This window comes from Suricata suricatta, chromosome 1, assembly GCF_006229205.1.
Source record: "Suricata suricatta isolate VVHF042 chromosome 1, meerkat_22Aug2017_6uvM2_HiC, whole genome shotgun sequence".
Taxonomy (NCBI): domain Eukaryota; kingdom Metazoa; phylum Chordata; class Mammalia; order Carnivora; family Herpestidae; genus Suricata; species Suricata suricatta.
In genome coordinates this window covers 97,808,498-97,818,299 of record NC_043700.1, presented here as the reverse complement: position 1 = coordinate 97,818,299, position 9,802 = coordinate 97,808,498, and the positions used below count along the sequence as shown (strand labels likewise).

General features: G+C 38.6%; 1 long non-coding RNA gene across 1 annotated transcript in view; it reads left to right on the top strand.

The window, feature by feature from the left end:
• The window catches only part of LOC115273747, a 43,798-nt gene extending 36,344 nt beyond the window's left edge, over positions 1-7,454 (top strand). Inside the window, exon 4 of the long non-coding RNA XR_003900983.1 lies at positions 7,394-7,454. This is a non-coding gene — a long non-coding RNA (uncharacterized LOC115273747). The remainder of the gene's footprint in view (positions 1-7,393) is intronic.
• Positions 7,455-9,802: the final 2,348 nt, after the last annotated feature.

Here is a 9,802-nt window from a genome sequence, read left to right as displayed (position 1 = left end):
TCTATTCTATTTCATTGGTCTATGTGTCTGTTTTTGTGCCAAACTATCCTCAAATTCATATGGAATCACAAAAGACCCCGAATAGCCAAAGTAATATTGAAGAAGAAAACCAAAATGGGAGGCATCACAATCTCAGACTTTAGCCTCTACTACAAAGCTGTCATCATCAAGACAGTATGGTATTGGCACAAAAAAAAAAAGTGTTGGCTTTCTTTATCTTTTGTTCACTCTTCAGCCAACTTTTATACAATTTCCATCCACCACTTCATAAAAAAGGTCCCTTGCTGAGTTCATTATTGAACTTCATGTCATCAAATTTAAAATGTAATTTTCTGTCTGAATCTTACACAAATTCTCAGTTGTATGAGATATAGTAGACTACTCATTCCTTATTGTTTTATATTTATTTATTTGAAAAGGGCGGGGGGAGAGAGAAAGAGAAAGAGAGAGAGAGAGAGAGAGAGAGAGAGAGAGAGAGAGAGAGAGAGAGAGAAAATCCCAAGCAGTCTCCACACTGATAGTGCATAGCCCAATGTGGGACTCCATCTCACAAACTCACAAACTGTGAGATCATGACCTGAGCCAAAATCAAGAGTTGGATGCTTCACGGACTGAGCCACCCAGGTGCCCCTTATTCCCTATTCTTTTGTCCATGACACCGTGGCCTCTTAGTTTTTCTCCTACTTCAGAAGACACATTATCTTAGATTATTTTAGATTCCTTTGCTAGTTCTTTCTCCTCACCAAATGTTAGTTTTTTTCTACGTTTACTCTTGAACACTCTTCTTTTCTCTTCCTCTGCTCTTCCTTCCCCTCTTCTTCCTCCTCCTCCTTATTCTCCTTCATTGTCTTTGTCTTATTCATCTTCTCCTCTTTCTCTCTGTCTTTCCCTCCATGCATCTTCCATTCACAGATGATTTCATTGAGTCCAATGGTTTTAAAGATCACTTCCCAAATATATTAATTGTCTGGAATGTTCCTCCTCAAACATGTCTAATATCCAGCATCTTCTCATCCTGCCAAATCTTAAAAATCTCAGCTTAAATTGCAGCAGCAGCATTGGCTGTAACAGGCTGAACTGATCACCATCACTGAGGAATCCCTTCATTTTGTTTATTCACTTTGTTTTCCTGACTATATCACTAGTCTATAAGCTTTCTAAAGCAAAGGCCTTTTCTAACTTCATCACTGTATCTTAAGTCCTTTTTACAGGCCTGACATTTAGTAGACCTTCAGGGAATATTTATTTAAGGAATGATTGCTATCTGAGCAGGCCTCAGGGGTGTCCAACAGGTATACCTATGAAAAGGAGATAATGTATGTGCCAGGAAGAAAATTTAGAATATCTAAGTGAACTGTGGATGGTGTAGTAAAGAAGACTTCCATTATAGGTAAAAGATACGGTGCAAATATTTGTAGACAGTGTTCATAGAGAAGAGGGTAAGTGGGTGGTATGGTGGTTGGCAGGTGCCCATTTTGAACCAGACATTACAATATTTCAGTGTTTTAGCTGTATTTTTGTTTAAAACCTTTTAAAGGACATGCAGTTAACTATTTGTTACTTTTTATAATTACATGTTTGCTTAACCTTAATTTCTAATAGAGACTTAATCAGCAGTGTTTTAGCACACTTCAGTTTTTCCATTCTTCCGTAAAGTACTCCATGATCCGTGAACAACCCAATGAGAACCTTCTGTTTTAAGGAATCTGTGGTCACATTGCTAAAGGAGAAAATGTTTATGAATGTGAAAATTTGTATCCTTCAGATTATTGTCTGACATAAGATGTTCAAGTATTATTTGACATTTTGTTTAATAAAGTAGAAAGCTGCTCTGTGGAAAAATGGAACACTTCTATAGAAATATTTTCATGCTTTATCCCTATAGTTGTTGCTGTCCTAATAGTCCCTGGGTACAGGGGGACAGGGGGACAGGGAGAAACAGAAGAGGAAAAGTGAAAGGTGACAGAGTAGAAATGAGATACAAGGTTCTGAAAGCCACTTTAAGGACAACATCTTTGTGTCTTTGTAGGTATAGAATAATTTAAAGATATTCAAAATATATTTTAAGAATAATTACCAGCTACAGTATTACTGTGTTGGTGCTACTATATATAACAAAGAACCGTGGACTGAGTGATTTGAACAATGGAGATGTTTATCATGGTTCTGGAGTCTGGAAGTGAAAACCAAGATGTTGGATGAGTTGGTTCCTTCTGAGGACTGAGAGGGAAGGCTCTGGTCCAGTCTCTCCCCATGGCTCCATGGCTTGTAGATGACCATCTTCTCCTTGTGTCTCTTCATATTGTTTCCCCCTTTAAGTCTATATTTGTGTCTAATTCAATTTTTATAAATATATTGGTCATATTGGATTAAGACCTATCCTAATGACCACATTTTATCTTGATTACCTCCGTAAAGACCCTATCTCCAGCCAAGGTCACATTAAGAGGTACCAGATGTTAGGACTTCAACATACAAGTTTGAGGGGACACAATTGAGTCTATAGCATCTACCATGAAGTGAATGGACTATGGAGTAGATTTGGGTTGAAGAAGAGCTACACAAGTGAGAAATACTGTGAATGGATCTTGGATCCTGATTCTTGAACATAGCAGAATAGAAATATAAGTGGGTTCAAAGATTCTGAGAAATGCAAATTTGTGAAAATTGGTGGTTGTTTGACTAGATGGGTCAAGGAGAAGGAGGAGTCAAAAATATTTACATATGCTTCCAAAAAAGATCACTGTGAATATTGATACTATTCACAATATGAAGGATTTAAGAACAGTTTAAAGATGATTTCTCTTTTGAATGTGACGATTTTAGGTATCTGGAGACCAAACAAGTGAACAAGATCAGGAAAATCAGGTCAAAATATGAGCTGGAAGCCACAGGGTTACATACCTAGCTTGTTTATTTCCTATCTTTCTTTCCTATAATAAGCATGTAGGCTATGATTGGTTTGATGAATGTTGTTTTAGCTGCATATTACCAATTGTGATATTCAACGATTCCATACAGAGCACCTTCCAGAGGGCCTAGGGACGAGGGGAGGTTTGTAATATTAAATGGGTTTGTAATAGGGGTCTCAGAAAGGAGGAGAAATTTTAGAAAAGACTTGAAGATAGTGAGGCAATTCACCAAAGGTGTTTCTGGAAGAGTTCTAAGCCAAGCGAAAAGCTGTAACTAAGCCCTAAGAAGACTGCACATCTGACACATTCTAGAGCCAGCAAAAAGGCTGGAGTAGAGTGAGCAGTAGAAAGTAGCAGGATAGGAGACTGGCAAGTTAGTGGAGGGGAAGACTAGCATAATCTCACAGACCATCTCTAAGGCTTCTCTTCTGAAGGAAGTGAGAAGGCACTGCAAGGTGGTGACAAGCAGACTTCTCCGGCTTGCCCCATAAGGGATTATGTCAGTTGCAGTGCTGAAAATAGACGCAGTGAAACTCTGGTAGACCTGCTAGAAGGTAATATGACAGAAGATGGCTTACACCAGGGCGACTGCAGTGCAGGTGGCTAGTACTAGTCTTATCTGAGATATAATTTTTAAAGGGAGAGTCCTCAGGATTTCCTCACAAATTGGATGTGAGTTTAAGAGAGGGTGGAGACAAGAATGACTCTAAGTCTTTTGACCTAAGAAACTGAAGACAGGGAAACCTATGGGTGAAGCAAGTCTGGTGGGGGGAAATTAGGTGCTCACTTTTAGCCATGCTGTGTTTCAGATGTTTATTAATCATTCACATGACTATGCTGACTGGGCAGATGAATAACCAAGTATATAGCATTCAGAATTAAGATCTGGAGGTTTAAAATTAAAATCTATGAGGAGTGCCTGGGTGGCTCAGTTGATTAAGCATCCGACTATTGGTTTAGGCTCAGGTCGTAATCTCATGGCTCAAGAGATGGAGCCCTGCAGGGGCTCTGCACTGACAGTGTAGCGGAGCCTGCTTGGGATTCTCTCTCTCCCTCTCTTTCTGCCCCCTCTCCCTCTTTCTCTCAAATGCATGCCCTCTCTCTTTCTCTCTTTTTTTCCTCTAAAATAAGTAAATATTTTAAAATATAGAAAATAAAATAAGGGGCACCAGGGTGGCTCCGTTGGTTAAGCATCTAACTTTGGCCCAGGTCATGACCTCATGGTCTGTGGGTTTGAGCCCTGCCTTGGGCTCTGCTGACAGCTCAGACTCTGGAGCCTGCCTCAGATTCTGTGTCTCCCTCTCTCTCTGCCCCTCCCCCACTCACACTCACTCTCTTGCTCTCAAAATTAAATAAACATTAAACTTTTTAAATAAAATAAAATCTGTGAAACCCATTTGTATTGTGGTCAGAGAATGTATTCTTTATTTTATTGAGATTTGAGGTTTATTGGCACACTTGCTTTATAGTCTAGTATATGATCATTTTGTAAATGTTCCATTCATGCTAGAAAAGAATGCATATTCTCTACTGGATGTTCATCTTGATATCTCCACCAATTTTTAATCTACTTGAATTATCAATAAATTAAATGTGTGTGTGTGTGTGTGTGTGTGTGTGTGTGTGTGTGTAGGTTAAAATAAATTAGCATATTTAATCCTGGATGGGGCAATTAATTGTTAGAAACAGAAATAAACTATTGCATTTTTTATATATTATTTTAAATTTAGTTTTGAGAGAGAGAGACTGAGCACAAGTGGGGAAGGAGCTCAGAGCCTGATGTGGTGCTCAAACTCATGAACTGCAAGATCATGACCTGAACTGACTGGGTGCTCAATCACTGAGCCACCCAGGCGCTTCTGTTTGTTTTTTTTTTTTTAATCCATATTTCATTTATCTCTTTTCACTCTCTTATTTCCAGTTTTCAGTTTTAGATTGCTTTGAACATCTCTCTAATAAGAAGAATATATTAGATTTTTTTTTCTATTTGGTTTCTAGCCATTCCAGTAACCTCTGTATTTTATTATATGAGTTTAATCTCTATATAATAGTTTTGTTTGATATTGGCTTTTTGTTAAATTATAGCAAACATTCAAAAAACTGCACAAACCATACATAAGAACTCAAGAGAATTTTCATGAATTGAATACCCCTGTGAGACTATCATCAACCTCAAAAAACAAAACACTATTGTAGCTGGGTCCACAGGGGTGCAAGAGCACAGGACTCCCAAACTGACCAGGACTGGCCATTCACCACCAACAAAATCTAAAGGCCGAGAGACGAGGGGTGGTGAAATAAGAAAGGAATTTATTTCAGTGAGGTCAGCACCAGGAAGACAGAAGACTCCTGTCTCAAAGACTGTCTCCATAATGCTGAAATTATTTCCAAGTTTATATAGGGCAAAGGTGGGTGGGTACATACAGGTAGGCAGTGAAGGTCAAATCAGTGATAGTCTTGGGGCCAGTCATTTGGGGTCTTGCTGGCTTAAAACAGTCCTTATTGCTTGAGGGGTAGTTTTGGTTCTCATCAGGGGATGGTCTGCCCACAGGGTCTTTTGCCTGAGTTAAAAGATACACTGGAAAGAAGATCTTAATCAATTAGAAAGTTTGAGGTCAAAATGGAGGTAGTTGAAGTCCTCTTTCACTACCATGCCCCAAGTTCCCTCATGGCCCTTTCTAGTGACTCTTCCCCACCTAGCATAGCTACCATCCTGACTTTTAAATATTTAAAAAAATTTTTTTTAGTTTATTATTGAGACAGAGAGAAACAGAGCATGAGTTGGGGAGGCGCAGAGATGGAGGGAGACATAGAATGGGAAGCAGGCTCCAGGCTCTGAGCTGTCAGCACAGAGCCCAATGCTGGGCTTGAACCCATCATGACCTGAGCCAAAGTCTGCTGCTTAACTAACTGAGCCATCCAGGCACACCCCATCCTGATTTTTAATATCATACTTAGTTTAACCTACATTTTTGACATTTATGTAAATAGTGTCATACAGTATATAGGGTGTGTGTTTTTTTGCCTGAGGGGGGTGGATATGTGGACAGAGATGTAATAAAACAAACCATAGCAGAATATTAATGACATAACCTCAGTAATGAATATTCTGGTGGTTACTGTAAAATTCTTTTAATTTTGCTGTGTGTTTGAAAATCACCATAGTAAAAAGTTAGAAAAATACTTTGTTATATTATCCTGACTTTCTAGAAAACAGAGGTTGAAAGTGTAGAATTTATCAATTTGTATAGGGACTTTCTAGCTCAAGTTTTCTCAGCAGACCAGAAGTTTGATGGCTTTGCAAATATTTCTCTACAACTGAGAAGAATGGCTCACTGGGATACTCACAGCTTGCTGACTTATTTTTAACAACTATCCTACTCGTTATTCTGGTTTTGCATTAATGGAATCATCTTCTGATTTTTTTTTTAATTTCCTCAAAGGAAAGAAAGAGAATATAGTAATTTTGACCCCATGTTTGATAATTATCTTTCTCATTTGAATTGATTAATTATTTTTCTGTTAGGAATTTGGTTTCCTGAGCAGCTCAAGACAAATTGACCATCAAGATACAGGCTTCATGATGTTCGGGGAGCATCTCTGGGCTTAAGACAATCTCTTTAATGCAAAAAGCAAACCACAAAGTCCTAATTCCTTATCCTTATTAATATTGTGTACAAATAAAGGATGCTCTATTTCCATGAAATAGCTTCAAAACTAACTGGAATAAAAATAAATCTGTTTATATTTAATTTCTCTTTTCAAACATAAAGTATAATTCTCATATCATCATATAGTGCCATTATAGGCATTTTGAATTCAGAAATAGCCTTGTTGTGATAAACTATTATGGTGCTATTCATTAAAGTGAAACCTGACAATCTCTCATCCCCTTCAGTATGGCATTATATTACTTTTAAAAATATTATCATTATTTAAAAAAATTCCAATTTAACATCATACCTCAATTAGAAAAAAAATTTATGTTTTGAGAGGTTTTGAGTATGTGTTTCTTTGCAGTTAGTAATTTCTTATCAATTAAAATATATTTTGTAAAAGCTATGGATACATGTTTTAGGGTTCACTTCACCATCCCCCAAAACAAAACTTGAAAGTAAATTGCTAATTTTAAACATCTTCTCTAAAATTCTGGAGGGAGCTATTGAGATTTTGCAGAGACGATGAGCATCCTTATGACTTTCTTCATTACAACTATTAAGATGCCCAACTGCAGTTAAACTGAATTAAATTAGCTTTCTATAGTCTTTTAATGGAAAAGCCACAGGGTAGCCGGTCACTTCCATTGCAAAATTATGGGGTTTTTTTCCCCTTTAGCAGAATTTAAGAATATAATGTATACCACATTCTCTCCTGAGCATTGGCAAAATGAAAATGCACCTAAGCAACAGACAGAGTACATTTAGTTTAAGAAAAACTAAAATTCCTATCATTAAGAATCATTTTTTGCTCTGCTTTCTTAGGTGTTTCAGCTCTGGATTCATGACTTGTTAAGTGAATGAGTGTTAATTTCAAGTAAAAGGGCAAATTAAATATACAAATAGATCAAATAAGAGTTACAGAAACATCGCAGGAAATGAATTGGCAAGCGATAACCAGGTGAAGTTTCACAATCAGGTAGGTGATTGGGATGGTACAGCAGAGAAAAAGAGCTCTGATCTGAGTCTGGAGGTATCGTTCTTCTTCAGTTTTGATAACGTACCAGCGCTTGGACAAATTTCTTAGTCACTGAATCTCATAAACGAATCACTAAAATGAAGAAGGTTCATTTATGATGATTACACATAAGCATATAAACAGAAAGCCTATATACATTGAATGATGCCATTCAAATGACAATTTCTTTTCATGCTTAAAGTATTTTCTGCCTCTCATCACACCTAAAGATGTTTATCCTACATGTGTAAGAGAGAGTCTGACCTTGACAATGTTCCAGTTTTGATTACTTAAAAAATGTGACTTGAGCAATGCTGCAAGGCCCCTTTTGCCCTAGAAATAGGTCTGAAATCAGCCTTCCATTGCCTGGAATCATCACAATTAATATTATTTTGAATTTGTATTTTTACATTATTTATTTGGGTTATTATTTTGTTCTTAAATGTCATGCATTGACTTTCCTCTTCTTCTTTTCTTCCCTTTCTGAATAACTCAGTTCTAAAGCAATTAGGGGAGACAGAACAAGCATTGGTTTTCTATCACTGCCTTAACAAGTTTCCACAATCATGGTGCCTTGAAGCCACACAAATTTATTACCTCACAACACTGGAATTTAGAAGTCCACTATGAGTCTCGCTGGGACTGCATTTCTTTCTGGAGGCTCTAAAGGAAAATCCATTTCTTTGCCATTTCTGGCTTCCAAAAGCTGCCTGTGCTCCTTGCCTCTCAGTCGCCTCCCATCTTCAGACCCTGTCACAAGGACTGAGTCCTTCTTAAGCTGCCATCTCTATAGGTCTCCCCTTTCTGTCTCCCCCATAAAGACCTTTGTGATCAGATTGGGCCCACCTGGATAATACAGAATTATCTCCCCATCTCAGGATCACCTGGTTAGCTATCTTAATTTCCCTTATCACATTCCCTAACATATTAAGAAGTTACAGAGATTAGGATGTGGGCATCTTAAGGGAACCATTATTCTCCCTACCACTGTAGGTCACTGTGCAAGCAGTGAGTGGTGGCTGCAATGGCTCAGAGTAGGGTGTGACAGACTCAGTAGAGTCCATGTGCTGATGCTTAGACAAAAGTGTAAGAACCTAAGTAGCCCCACTGTGGGGCCGTCCATACCGGTGTCAGGGCCCAGGTAAGGTGAGGACATATTCATATTTGGGAGCAAGCCAGCACAGGATTGGATCTTAAACTGTTGTAAGGTGGGCACTCATAGCTGGGGACAACCTGCCTTGTGATGCTGGAGCCTATGTGGGATAAGAAGGCTTTCCATACATGGGAGTATTCCAGCATCGAGTAACATAACCCAAGCAAGGTGTCCACACTTGCAAAACATTTCAGAGCCTGAGCTAGTTGAGGAGGGCATCTCCACATAGAGTGACCCAGTGCAAGATGTCAGAATCATAGAAGGAAACCTTCCCCATGAAAAAAGGCCGGGACTGGGAAGTCAGAGACATGCAGGTTGAGAAGGGCACATGGTAAGGCAGTTCGATGTGGTGACTAGAGTGTGCAAGGTGCCTACATAGGTGGACAGAACAGATCGGGTGTCAGAGCCCAAGCAGAATGAGGAAGAAATTCACACAGAAGGATAGCTTGAACTGTCTGAGGAAAATATCCCCACAGGGTGGGGGTCCGTATGGGACACAGAGCCTGAGCTGTTCGAGGAGAGAACACATGCATAGGGCAACCCAACGTTGTGTATCCAACTTCGACACAGGTGAGGGGGGTGTCCATGTAAGCTGATGTGGAATGATGGAACCCAAAGATGTTAAAAAAAAAAAAAAGTCTTTTGTGCAGGGAAGCTTCCAGCACGATGTGTATACACACACACACACACACACACACACATACAATTGGTATTATCCTTCAATCCTTCAATAAATAGATGATAGGTAGATGATAGATAGATGATAGATAGATAGATAGATAGATAGATAGATAGATAGATAGATAGAAAAATAAATACAGATGTAAATATATGTATATGTGAGCACACATATATGCCTGTCCATTGATTGAGGCTTGGTACTGTGACACCCCAATAATAATAACAAGCACATCTAGTTCTCAGACACTGACTTCTAAATCCCACTCTCCAATAAAAGGAACCAGATTTTTTAGGGGATAATTGCTAATCCTGGGCAGCAGCAAAACACCTCAGCAAAATGAATCTAGAAAATCTTGCTCTACCAGAAAGAAAATGCTCAGAG